The sequence below is a fragment of the Tamandua tetradactyla genome, chromosome 1, assembly GCF_023851605.1.
Source record: "Tamandua tetradactyla isolate mTamTet1 chromosome 1, mTamTet1.pri, whole genome shotgun sequence".
Taxonomy (NCBI): domain Eukaryota; kingdom Metazoa; phylum Chordata; class Mammalia; order Pilosa; family Myrmecophagidae; genus Tamandua; species Tamandua tetradactyla.
The window spans coordinates 10,921,600-10,934,387 of NC_135327.1; the positions used below are offsets into that span (position 1 = coordinate 10,921,600).

Below are 12,788 nucleotides of genomic sequence, written 5' to 3' on the forward strand. Positions count from 1 at the left end.
CAAAACTAGGTATGCTCACCTGGCCATGTTGACAACTGAATCTAACTAACACATGTCCACCCCTAGTCAACTTGGCAACTTCAAGCATCACCTTAAACAGGTGCAAAAAATTCTCTTCTTGCTGTGGACCTGTGAATCTCAAAACAAGTTGTCTGGTGCCAAGATGCAAAGGAGGATATTCACAGGATATAGGTTTTCATTTTCATAGGGAGAAATTGAAAGAACACAGATGTAAAACCTCCAGGGCAAACACCACTGGATTTCGAAGTCTGAAAGTCATTCATCCTTCAGCTTTAGAAAGTGGCAGTCCCACCCTTTCCGAGGGCCTATGCAGTGGCCCGCCTGTTTCCAAATCAACCTCGGGGAACATCGAAGAGACCACCTCTCGGCTCCACTCTCTCCAGGCATCAGGGCCACCCCTGGGCTCTCTGCCATTTCTGGGGCACACGCTTAACCCCTCCATGTGGTGGCAGCCAGGCTCTCCCAGTCCCCCAAGGAGTGTGCTCTACCTTCTCCAAGGCCTGAGGCTGCACAACTCTTCCACTCCAACAAGGTGGGAGGCTCATCCTCACCCTTCAAGGTAAACTTACCCTCTCCATATGTATGGGTGGGTCTACTCTCCTGGCCGAGGTTTCTTGGCTTCAGACCTGAGCTTCCATGGTTACTCTGCAAACTCCAATTTTACCCTTTTGTGTCCTCCTTTGTCAAAATTGGCAATGGTTTCATTTATACCAACAGTCTCTTCAAACACTCCAGGACTTCTTCATCATTCTCTTCACAGTTCCTCCAAAGTTTTCCCCTTAGCCATCCAAAACACCGTTCCAACAGATCTGGTATTTGCAAACCACAGTAGCACCCCACTCTCCGGTACCAGCTCTGTTCTAGTTTGCTAGCTGCCAGAATGCAACACACCAGAGACAGATTGGCTTTTAATAAAAGGGAATTTATTTTGTTAGTTCTTCAGAGGAAAGGCAGCTAACTTTCCACTGAGGCTCTTTCTTACGTGGAAGGCACAGGATGGTCTCTGCTGGTCTTCTCTCCAGGCCCCTGGGTTCCAACAACTTTCCCTGGGGTGACTTCTTTCTGCATCTCCAAAGGCCTGGGCTGAACTGCAAATGCTGAGATGAGGAATGCCGAGCTGCTTGGCTGTGCTACCTTGCGCTCTCTCATTTAAGCACCAGCCAATTAAGTCAAATGTCACTCATTGCAGCAGACACGCCTCCTAGCTGACTGCAGATGTAATTAGCAACAGATGAGGTTCACGTACCATTGGCTTATGTCCGCAGCAACAAAACTAGGTATGCTCACCTGGCCAAGTTGACAGCTGAATCTAACTAACACAGTAGTTTTTGTCTTTCTTAAGGGCATCAACAATGTAGCTTTGAATTCTCCTCTCCTTTTCCCTCCATATTTCTTAGCACAGAGCTGAGCATCTAGTGGCACTCAATTTTTTTTATTTGTAATAAGTGGCAGGTGTACACATGTACACATAAATACAGGCTTAGAGGATAATCTGATAATGACAGTCAATAATTTGAAAAACTCTAGAGGTCATTTTTTATAAAGTGTTTTAGCTCATTTTTAGAAATTTGATACTCAAGAGGGAGTCTAAGATATTCAGTTCCTACTCTTTGCAGAGTTAGATCATTTGGAAGAAAAGCATCTGGACCATATCATCTCAGTTCTTTGCCAAAATAACTTCATTTGGTTATAATTTGCTGTTGTCCTCTGCCTTCCTGGAGGATCAGTGTAAGAATTGCCTATTTGAGCATATTTTAATTTCTTTCCCAGCTAACTCCACAGTCCTCAACTTTACCATTTTCCTTTATGCCCATTTTCCAAGACATTTTTTCTTGAGTTTATCTCTAAAATAATTTGTCTGTATATATGAATAAATTCATCTTTGTTGCATGATAAAATTGGTATTACTTAAAATGCATTTTCACTCTTGTTCTTGATACTGAGAATCTGAGTCAAATTCAGTGCACAGGTGAAGGTTGGAGCATATTACAATAGTCTTCCTTTCACCGACATCCCTCCTACCTCCCCATTCCCTTCCATAGCAAATAGGCAATATTTATTTTTGTCTTCTGGTGGGAGGGTATGCTGGTTTGAAATGATGTATGTAGAAAAGTCATGTTTTAATCATAATCCCATTTTGTAAAGGCAGCCGTTTCTTCTAATCCCTATTCAGTATCGTATGTTTGAAACTGTAATTAGATCATCTCCCTGGAGATGTGATTTGATCAAGAGTGGTTGTTAAACTGGATTAGCTGGAGGCATGTCCCCCTCCATTTGGGTGGGTCTTGATAAGTTTCTCGAGTCCTATAAAAGAGGAAACACTTTGGAGAATGAGAGAGATTTGGAGAGAGCAGAGACTGCTGCAGCACCACGAAGCAGAGATTCCACGAGCCAGTGACCTTTGGAGATGAAGGAAAATGCCTCCCAGGGAGCTTCATGAAACTGGAAGCCAGGAGGGAAAGCTAGCAGATGATGCCGTGTTCACCATGTACCTTTCCAGATGAGAGAGAAACCCTGAACTTCATCGGCCTTCTTGAGCCAAGGTATCTTTCCCTGCATGCCTTTGATTGGACATTTCTATAGACCTGTTTTAATTGGTACATCTTCTCAGCCTTAGAACTGTAAACTAGCAACTTCTTAACTTCCTCTCTTTAAAAGCCATTCTGTTTCTGGTATATTGCATTCCGGCAGCTAGCAGACTATAACAGAGGGGGATTGATCCCACCCACCTCCAGGGATAGGTCTTCATTCTTTTAACCAAGGTAACTACATGCCTGTTTGCACAGTGATTGACCCAGTGGGGTTATTTCAGGGTTCGGCATATGACCCGGTTCAGACTATTATAATATTTGCTGAAGACCTTTGGAAGAAGGTGCCTCAGTCTTCTCAGAGGGCTTCCAAAATTATCCCTCACTCCGTCCTTCTAGATGGTGTGGAAACATGAAGCCTGGGACTGCTGGAGACACCTTGCTATGGTTAGGGAAGTTGCCCCTAGGATACAAGTAACAAAGTAGAATGAAAGAAAACAGGCCCTTGTTTTCATCACAGAGCAACTGAATCAAATCCAACCTGAAGCCACCCAACTGCTGGAGCTTCTACTTACTTACATGTGTCGATAAATTCCCTTTATTATAAAAGCCAGTTTGAACTGTATTTCATTACTTGCACTATGGGGTCTAAATGGTGCTTGGTAGGTTTATTGCCTTCCGTTTTGTGTATATTAGTGATTCCAACCCATAACTCCAAGTCCTGCCTTAAAGAAGGGGGGACCTGGAATTGGAAGGACTCCATTTTGGTAAAGCACAAATTGCTTGTATGAGCGTGCTTTTGCAAATTAAAGAAATTTCTTGCTTGTATCTATGTATTAACAGTTTTCAAGTTCATCTTGCTGTTTTGATGAATGAAATATAAATTTAGGTTAAACTCCTGAGTTCATAGGTCAATGTGAATCAACAGATATTAAAAGCATCATGTAAATTTCTGCAAAAATTTTTGGTAGAAAATTTTGACAATTTGAGAAAGAAGCCATTGTTAACTTAGATAAGTATTTCCTTCCTTCTATCTAAATTTTCCCTCCTTTGTCTAAATTTTTCATCACCCTGTTTTCCATCTATTTAATCGCATTAGTTATCTCAAACTCTGTTAGAAATGGTTGAGATATAAATTCTACTTAATTTTATTTAGACAGTTATGTTAAGGTTCAGCTTAACTTTTCAGACCCTGCATCTATGAGTTTTGTACACACACACACACACACACATGCAGATACACACAAATAGTAGGTATTAGGTTTGCTTTAATATCAAGGGACCTGTTCTAGTTTGTTAGCTGCCAGAATGCAATATACCACAAATGGAATGGCTTTTAAAAAAGGGGACTTTCATAAGTTACAAGTTTACAGTTCTAAGGCTGAGAACATGTTCCAATTAAAACAAGTCTATAGAAATGTCCAATTTAAGGCATCCAAGGAAAGATACCTTAGTTCCAGAAGGCCAACGACGTTCTGGGTTTCTCTCTCAGCTGGAAGGACACATGGTGAACATGGCGGCACCTGCTGGCTTTCTCGTGGCTCTACAAAAGGAACTCTTTCCAAAATGTTTCCTCTTTTAAAGGATTCCAGTAAGTAATTCCACCTTCAATGGGTGGAGACACACCTCCATGGAAATCATCTAATCAAAAGTACCAGCCACAGCTGGGTGGGCCACATCTCCATGGAAACAATCAAAATGCTCCCACCCAGCAATATTGAATGAGGATTAAAGCCATGGCTTTTCTGGGGTCCACCACAGATTCAAACTGGCACAAGACCCAAAACTGAAGTTCAATCCATATGCATCAGATTGGGTATTGGATGGGAATGCTTGTATCTCCCTCTATTTTGCCAGAAAAACAAGACACTACGGGTGACTGCTTGTGACTGACCTGTGCACCGAGTGTCCACTGTGTGCACGTGGTCATTGGTGAAACTAAGTGGTCCACCACTGAGGCCTTACCTCAGAGATCTTTTAGTCCATTGGAGAGAAAAGACATGTACACCAGATACTATGTAAGCATGGGCTATTTTATCAGGGAATACATCACTAGGCTAGTTTGGAACCTCTTTCTTAGAAGTACTCTACTAAAATAGCAACTCTGGAACCTTGTGTCCATCACTGTTATTATGAAATGTGCTGTCTGCTAATAACATTATGCTCAGATGCCCTTTTCTTTACCATCTCTCTTCTACTGTTTCTTTGTTTTTCATTTTAATTGTTTAACCTTATTACTGTTGCAGCATTTATACAATTACATATAATTTCAGTGTATCCATTGTACATTTTTTTAAATTTGTATTTTCCTTTTTCCAATGAGTGATGTGTTGATGTCTGTGTCACCTAACAAAAGAAACTGAAACTGCAATAAACACAGGTGTTTTTTTTTTTATTTCCACTGACCAATAAGAAGAACTACAGGTGCACCCAACCATAGACATACATTAACTCATCATAAGAAATCTAGGTAGGCTGAGTAGGATGAGAATGTTTGCTACTTCAAAAAATATCTGGAGAGGAAGGATGGAGGATTGGCATTGAGATACATGTGGACAAGCTAAGAGGGCTCTATCTGAAAGTTGGCATTCATCCACAACATTAAAAAATATTAGAATAAGAAAGGCTGTAAATTAAAAAGAAAATACTGCCTTCATAAAGATCTGATTACATTGGCACAGGCCCTGTGGGTAGAATCCAACACATTGCTCCCAGCCCCCATTACAGAAGAAAAGCTATTTAGATCTTAGTGGTGGAGGACATGTAACAGCAGTTCAGGTAGAGAAGGTGTACTATACTTTCAGACACTTATCGTTAAAATCCAGGATTTATTGGTAAAGTTGACTGAAGGTATATTAGATATTTTCCTATATAAATACTATATGGATTATCCCCACCCACTCCCTCCCTTGATGAGACAATAGCTTTTTTTTTCCTCTTGAGCAAAACATATCATTTACTTGCAATTTGAAACAAGATAGTATAGCAGAGAGAGAGAATGAGTAAGAGAATCAGGTTGTGTTTTTAATGTGGTAATATTTTTCTCCATAGACTATCCTTGTTACTCTTTCACTGCTACAGTTTGATGCAAATTAGCTGCCTGGGCCTAAGCAGGTTTAACCTGATCCATTGGGGCTGCAGGGGCCTGGACCTTAGGTGTATGTTCTACTTTGTTAGCTCCCAGAATGCAGTATACTGGAAATGGAACAGCTTTTAAAAAGGGGAATTTAATAAGTTGCAAATTAACAGTTTTTAGGCTGTGGAAATGTCCCTACTAAAGCAAGTCTATAGAAATGTCCAATCTAAGGCATCCTGGGAAAGATACTGTTCTAGTTTGCTCCTGCTGAAATGCAATATACCGGAGGCAGAATGGCTTTTAAAAGGGGTAATTTAATAAGTTGCTAGTTTACAGTTCTAAGGCCGAGAAAATGTCCCAATTAAAGCAAATCTGTAGAAATGTCCAATCTAAGGCTTCCAGGGAAAGATACCTTGGTTCAAGAAGGCTGATGAAGTTCAAGGTTTCTCTCTCAAGTGAGAAGGCACCTAGCGAACACAGTCAGAGTTTCTCTGTCATCTGAAAGGGCACATGACGAACAAGGTCAGGGTTCCTCTCTCATCTGCAAAGGTCACTGGCTGGTGGACTCTGCTTCTCATGGCTATGTTGTTCTGCTCTCTCTGAATCTCCCATTCTCCAAAATATTTCCTCTTTTATAGGACTCCAGTAAACCAATCAAGACCCACACAAATGCGTGGAGACATGTCATTACCTAATCCTGTTTAACAACCACTCTTGACTAAATCCATCATCCAGGGAGATGATGTAATTACAGTTTCAAACATACAGTATTGAATAGGGATTATTTTACCTTTATGAAATGGGATTTTGATTAAAACATGCTTTTCTAGGGTCCATACATCCTTTCAAACCAGCACAGATACCTAGATTCAAGAATGCTGATGAAGTTCAGGGTTTCTCTCTCAAGTGAGAAGGCACATGGTGAATATGGTTAGGATTTCTCTCTTGGCTGGAAAGGCACATAGTGAACATGGCATCACCTGCTAGCTTCCTCTCCAGCTCCCCGGGAGGCGTTTTCCTTCTTTATCTCTAAAAATTGCTGGCTGGTAGACTCTCTGCTTTGTGGTTCTGCGGCATTCTCTGTTGTGGCTTTCTCGTGGCTCTGTGGTTCTCTGCTCTCCAAATCTCCTGGCTTTCTCTCTTGTTATTCTCTAGCTTTTTCCAAAGTGCTTCCTCTTTTAAAGGATTCCAGTAAAACCAATCAAGACCTACCTGGAATGGGTGGAGACACATCTCCACCTAATCCAGATTTACACCCACTCCTGAGCGAGCCACATCTCCATGGAGATAATCTAATCAAGCTTCCAAAATATAGTGTTAAATAGGGTTTGAGAGAAACGGTTGCTCCCACAAGATTGGATTAGAATTAAAACATGACTTTTCTAGAGTACGTTAGTCCTTTCAAACCAGTATGGTGTAAAACTAGGTGCTTCCATGGCTGTTGGGGTCTGCTTGGAAGATGGGGCAGCCTCAGTGCTGCTCCTTTTTGAGTCTGAAGCTGGGGCCCCATCGCTTTTCGTTTCCTAGGTGGTCAGGAACCTCAGTCTTTTTTGGGTTTCCCTTCCTCCTTGCTCTTGTCATCCACTTTAGTGGATGCCATAGTTTCCACCTCGGCGTCAGCACTTACCTCAGGAGCTTTAGGAGCATCATCGCTGGCAGCAAGGACAGAGGCTGCAGCCTGCTCTTGCTCTGTATCCTTCAGGGGGTTGGATTTGGCCTCCACTGTTCCATCTCAGGCTCTGCCTTTGGAGCTTCTTCCTTGGTCACAGTTGTGTCTTTGTCCCCTTCTTTTTCTTCAGTTTTCTTTGAGGTGTCCTGGGCATCCTTCTCTGGCCTCTTCTCACCCATCTTCACCTTTGTGGTCTCCATAGCTTCCTGGGTGTCATTCTCTTTTGGGGTTCCCTCCTCTTCTGTCCCCGTTCCCAAAGCCTTCTTGTCTTTGCCCTTGGCTTTCTCGTCATTCACATTGTAACCCTTCTTCTCATTGCTAAGCTTGCCTCCCATCTTGAAGTTGGTTAGTATCTAGAAAAATGTCCAAATCACAGCCTCAAGGTGATGGTTTCCTCCTGAAGATTAGCTACTGGTGATCCTTGGCTCCTCTGCCACATGGCAGCATCTGCTGGTCTTTCCCTTCTCTTCTGGGTATCATTGCTTCCAGCTTCTTGCTTGCCTGGCTCTCTTCTACTGTTTCTTGATCAGTAATTCTAAGCCTCTTTTTCTTTTTCTTTGAGCAGTTACACAGCAGATTTTTGTAATAGAAGCAAATTTTTAACACATAATTCTTCAGTTGTATACATGCAACACATACACACATACATACACAGTTTGCTACAAGTAAAGTAGTACAATAAATCATCATGACAACTTGTCTGTCATGGAAAAGAGGCTACCTGCTGACTCTGCACAGGTATAAATGACCTAGTAGAATTCTATTAATTTGTTTCTGACTAAATAAAGTATAGCTAAATGCAAACAAGGGTGACTTAAAATAAAAACAACCTTAAAATGCCTCCTAATTTGTTGAAAAAAAATTTCCAACTTTGCTATTTTATGCCAGCAGTGACAAAGGCTTACTGAGCTCCCCAGTGGTTGCCTGGCCCTGTGTGCTGCTTCTAGAATGCCAGTGGGAAGTCCAGGCCAAGGAAGCCAGCTGGCTGTGGAGCCCTTATTCTAAGACCATGCTGCCACTTTCTTGTGACATTGGAGTCAGAAGAAAATGAAGCTTGCTGCCAGTAACCCAAAGGGCTGTATTCATTCAGTGACCTATTTTTACCCTGTGATTGGGTTAGGTTTCTTTTTCCCTTGTGAGGCAGTAATCTCACATTCTTCTGAGTATATGAGAAGCCAATTCCCTGTTACCTCTTTGGCTTGGTTGTTTTTTAGTTTCATATTAGAGATTCTTAACTGGGGAAAAGAATGTCTGCCCCTTTTCCCTGATTGGGAGGTGGGAGTTGATTTATAGGGATAAAATGAAAGGATGGGAAAACATGAACCAGTGAGGATGGATAGCTTATGAGCTAATAGGAAAAATAAAACAAGATGAACTAGATAGAGGATGGTGTTTGGGATTATAGGTCCAGGATTCTGTTCTTTTAAACCCGAATCATGCATCTAAACTAATTCCTTAGCTTATTCATCAAATATTGTTTGAGTTCCGTATGTGTTGGGGGTAGAGAAGCAGAACTAAAACGATAAAGCTCTTGCCTCAGCTCACTGTCTTGTGGGAGAGGAAGCTTACCCACAATTATGATGTGATGATATTGTCAGTGCCTTCTTTTGTTCCTGTGTGAGCCCTCAAGTCCTCACAATTTACCTTATCTATTTACGTTTGCATCTGTTTGTCTCTCCAGTGGCCTGAAACCCAGGCACAGGGTCTGTGTTTTATTCATCTAGACATGCCAACTGCTTAGCAATGGTGAGTTGTAGAAATAAGGTATGAATGTTGTATAAATGAAGTTCCTGTCCAGCACCAAGATGACTAAAGATCAGGAGAGAACATCAGAGATTCTTGATTGGTTCTCAGGATTTTTGAGCTGGTAGAATGTCTTTTGAACTTAAAGGAAAGGATATGGGAGAAGTTTAAGAGCTTGAAGCCTAGGAGGAAGTAAAAAAGTAGTCTATTGACATTCAAGAGACAAAGAGGAATTGATAAGAAAGGGCTCTTTGTACCATAACAGAGCAGGAGGGCACATTGGAGGGGTACCTCCATATAGATATTCCCTGAGTTTTGCACATAATGTACTCCTGAACACAGGGAAGAATTAAAATGACCTGGCAGACAGCATTGTCATATCTTAGCATGAAATGTTCATGTACCAGCTTATGTATCAAAGTCTGAACCAACATTCTCAAAAAGTGATTTAGAGGTATTCATGTTTAATGTATAGAAATTGAGGTTGCCTGTATAACAGCCTTCCTGGTATCAAGGGCGGAAGTGCATAGTAGGTGCTTGATAAAGATGCATGTAGCAATTGAGTGAACAGAAGGAACCCCCTTGTACAGGTTTCTTTTTACTCTATTATGATTTGGACCTTATATTTTAAGAAATACTGATACATATATAGACTTTTCCGTGATTAAAAGATGTACACCAGAGGGTGCTGTGTTTCAATTTTCATATCTTTATTTTTTTTCCATTCCTATGTTTGTCTTTACATGATTCACTCAAGGATTAGCCAGTTGAAGATTTGCCCTCAAAAAGGATTGCCAAAGGCCTGAACACACCCTTCCCGTTTGCTGCTTTCCCAGCATAATGAAGGCGTTCAGAGATGGCTGTGCTGCACACTCCCTGGGTCTGCTTTGCTGTGTACTAGTTCTGAGCCATTAAATTCTTTCTTTAAAACTGGATGGTTTTTCTTATGCTGCAACTTAAGTCCATTTTCAGTATTCTTTCATTGGTGGAAATGGAGACCATCTGGTCACCATCATCTGTGTAATAACAATGATTGAAGATGGCTATTAAGTCACCCACTGCCTTTTCTCTTGTCCAGGCAAAATTGTCTCAGTTCCTGTAGCCATTCCTCATAAATCTCATTTGCCAACCCTTTAATCGTCTTGGTGGCTTTCCTTGGAAACTACATCAAAGGCCCAGTTTCAGTGCCTCTATTCTGGTGGGGTCTGTGCCGTCATCAACTAACAAATATGGAATGTAGTTATTGTAACCATCCAGTTTCCATAGCCAGCTCCCACATTTCCAAACCAATCAATAGCTATTAACCAGTAGGGGCTGGTTTATAATCAGTTAATTATGACATGCTTTATAAATATCATTAAGATGTTGATTTGGCTTAAAATACTAATCTTAAAATTTGTGAATAATTCAATTGGCTGATAGTTTTGCCTGGATCACTGCATTTGAGGTCCTTTTCTCAGCTGTCTGCTTATAAGTGGACATGTTATCCCTTATCAGAAGATGATTTGAATTTTGCTGTTTCATTCATTCAACATGTGCAAGTACCCACTATGTGTCAGGCTCTGTTCACCAAAGGTGAACAACACATGATCCGTAACTTCACGAAGCTCACAATCTAGAGGAAATTCAGATAGGTACTAAAGAAAACACTACAGTGTAAAGTGGCACACACTGTGCAGGATGAGTTAAGTGCAGCGGGATCTAAGAAAGACTTCGCTGAAGGTATAATATTTGAACTGGGCCTGAGGCATGAATTAGTCTTCAGATGGAAGGGGGTTAAAGAAGGTTCTAGTGAAGGAACTTTAGTACATGTGAAAGCAAGGAGGTTGGCATATTCAGGTCACGGCGAGCTTCAGTGTGGCCAGGCATGGATTTGAGTGGCTGGATAGGCACTAGATGCCAGAAGGTGAAAAGCTGCCTATGCCAAGCCAAAGGATGTCCAATAGAAGTATAATGTGCGCAGCACATGTCATTTAAAATTTGCAGGTAGCCACATTTAAAAAATAAACACATCAAATTAATTCTAATGATATTTTATTTAACCTAATATATTGAAAATGTTAGTATTTCAACATGTAATCAATAGAAAAGTTATTAGTGATATTTTACATTCTTTTTCATACTAAATCTTTGAAATCTGGTCTGTATTTTATACTTACAACATCTCAATTCGCACTTGCCACATTTCAAGTGCTTAGTAGGTATATGTAGCTAGTTGCTGCTGAATTCAAGGCAGGATAGGTCCTGAAGATTGAAATCTGGGCTTGCCTGTCTTAAAAGCCTCAATTCCCAGCCAGTAGGCTCTCCTGTTCCCTAACTATTGTAATGATAAGCACAAAAAGAAGGAAGCTTGCAATTAACCCAAAGGCTTCAACATTGCCCACCACACTGTCTGGTGGCCAAGGTTTGGAGCATGTAGAGCAGCACTGTCCAAAAGAAATATAATGCCAGTCCCGTGTGTGATTTTAAATATTCTACCAGCCACTTTGAGTAAGTGAAAAGAAATAGCTGAAATTAATTTTAAGAATGTAATTAACCTCATATATCCAAAATATTATTTTAGCATGTATTTAATACTAAAAATTATTAACGAGGAATTTTGCATTCTTTTTTTTACGTAGGCAGGCACCGGGAATCGAATCCAGGTCTCTGGCATGACAGGCAAGAATTCTGCCACTGTCATACCGCCTGCATTTCTTTTTATATTGTCTTCAAATCCAGTGTACATTTTCCCCTTATAAGCACATCTGAACTCAGACAAGGCACAACCAAACTGCTTAGTAGGTACATGTGGCTAGTGGCTACAGTATTAGCACGGGTCTAGAATCTTTTTATTGGCAATAAGAAAACAGCAGGAATTCTTTAAACCAACTTGTTTTTTATGATGTTGATGCTGATAGCAATGTTAAAAGAAGGACTGAAGAGGAGAAAGAAATGGGAATTGGGAAGGTTGTTACAGGGCACCAAGGGACTGAGTTATGGTGGAAGGCACAAGGATGATGGCAATAGCCATTGTCTCTGGCGTTATTTGCCATGTGATGGTCAGAGTGTTGAGCCCCATATGGCTTATCTTTTTAATTCTTGCAACAACCATGGGAGATTGAGCCTATTATTTCCATTTACAAGGAGGAAATGGAGACTTAGAAAGCATAAGTACTTTTCCTGGGTTACCAAAGTTCATAGATAACACATTCAGGATATGAAACAAGCCTGTCTAACTCCAAAGCTTACACTGTGAACTATTTTGTTAGACTGTATCTCACAAGGGTGGAGAAAAGGTCATATCTGAAACAACATTCTTAGATTTATATGATTTGATAGCAGGTAGATAAGGGAAAGAAGGGAGAGGGCTGCATAAATGATGCAGGAAGGATTTGGAGAGGTCTTATTGGAAGTCTGGATGGGTGGTGAGAAATAAGATAAAGATTGGGGCAGTAGGACATGGTGGTTGGGAGTTTGTTTGTTTTTGTTTTGTTTTGTTTGAAGGGTGAGTGTAGAGGTAGGAAGAAAACTGAAACTATTTGTATAGTTTTTTAAACTGCAGGATCATTGGCAGCTAGAAGTGATAGATTTGGAGCTTGGCAGAGAGGTTGGGGTTAGCAAGTATGATTTGGAAGTCTCTTGGATATGGGAGATTGCTAAGTCCTGGTCATAGGTGAGTTGGTCTGTCGTGGAGAGCTTGTCTAGAGAGACATGGGTCTTAATCTCTTTTGGGTCCTGAATGGCTTTGAGGCTCCAAGGAAAACTCTAA

At 40.9% G+C, this 12,788-nt stretch overlaps 1 protein-coding gene and 1 pseudogene across 18 annotated transcripts in view; one reads left to right on the forward strand and one right to left on the reverse strand.

Annotated features, from left to right (window-relative positions):
• The window catches only part of ZHX3 (zinc fingers and homeoboxes 3), a 177,262-nt gene that overhangs the window by 124,357 nt on the left and 40,117 nt on the right, over positions 1–12,788 (forward strand). The window lies entirely within an intron of this gene.
• LOC143680067 (brain acid soluble protein 1 homolog) lies at positions 7,008–7,629 on the reverse strand (annotated as a pseudogene).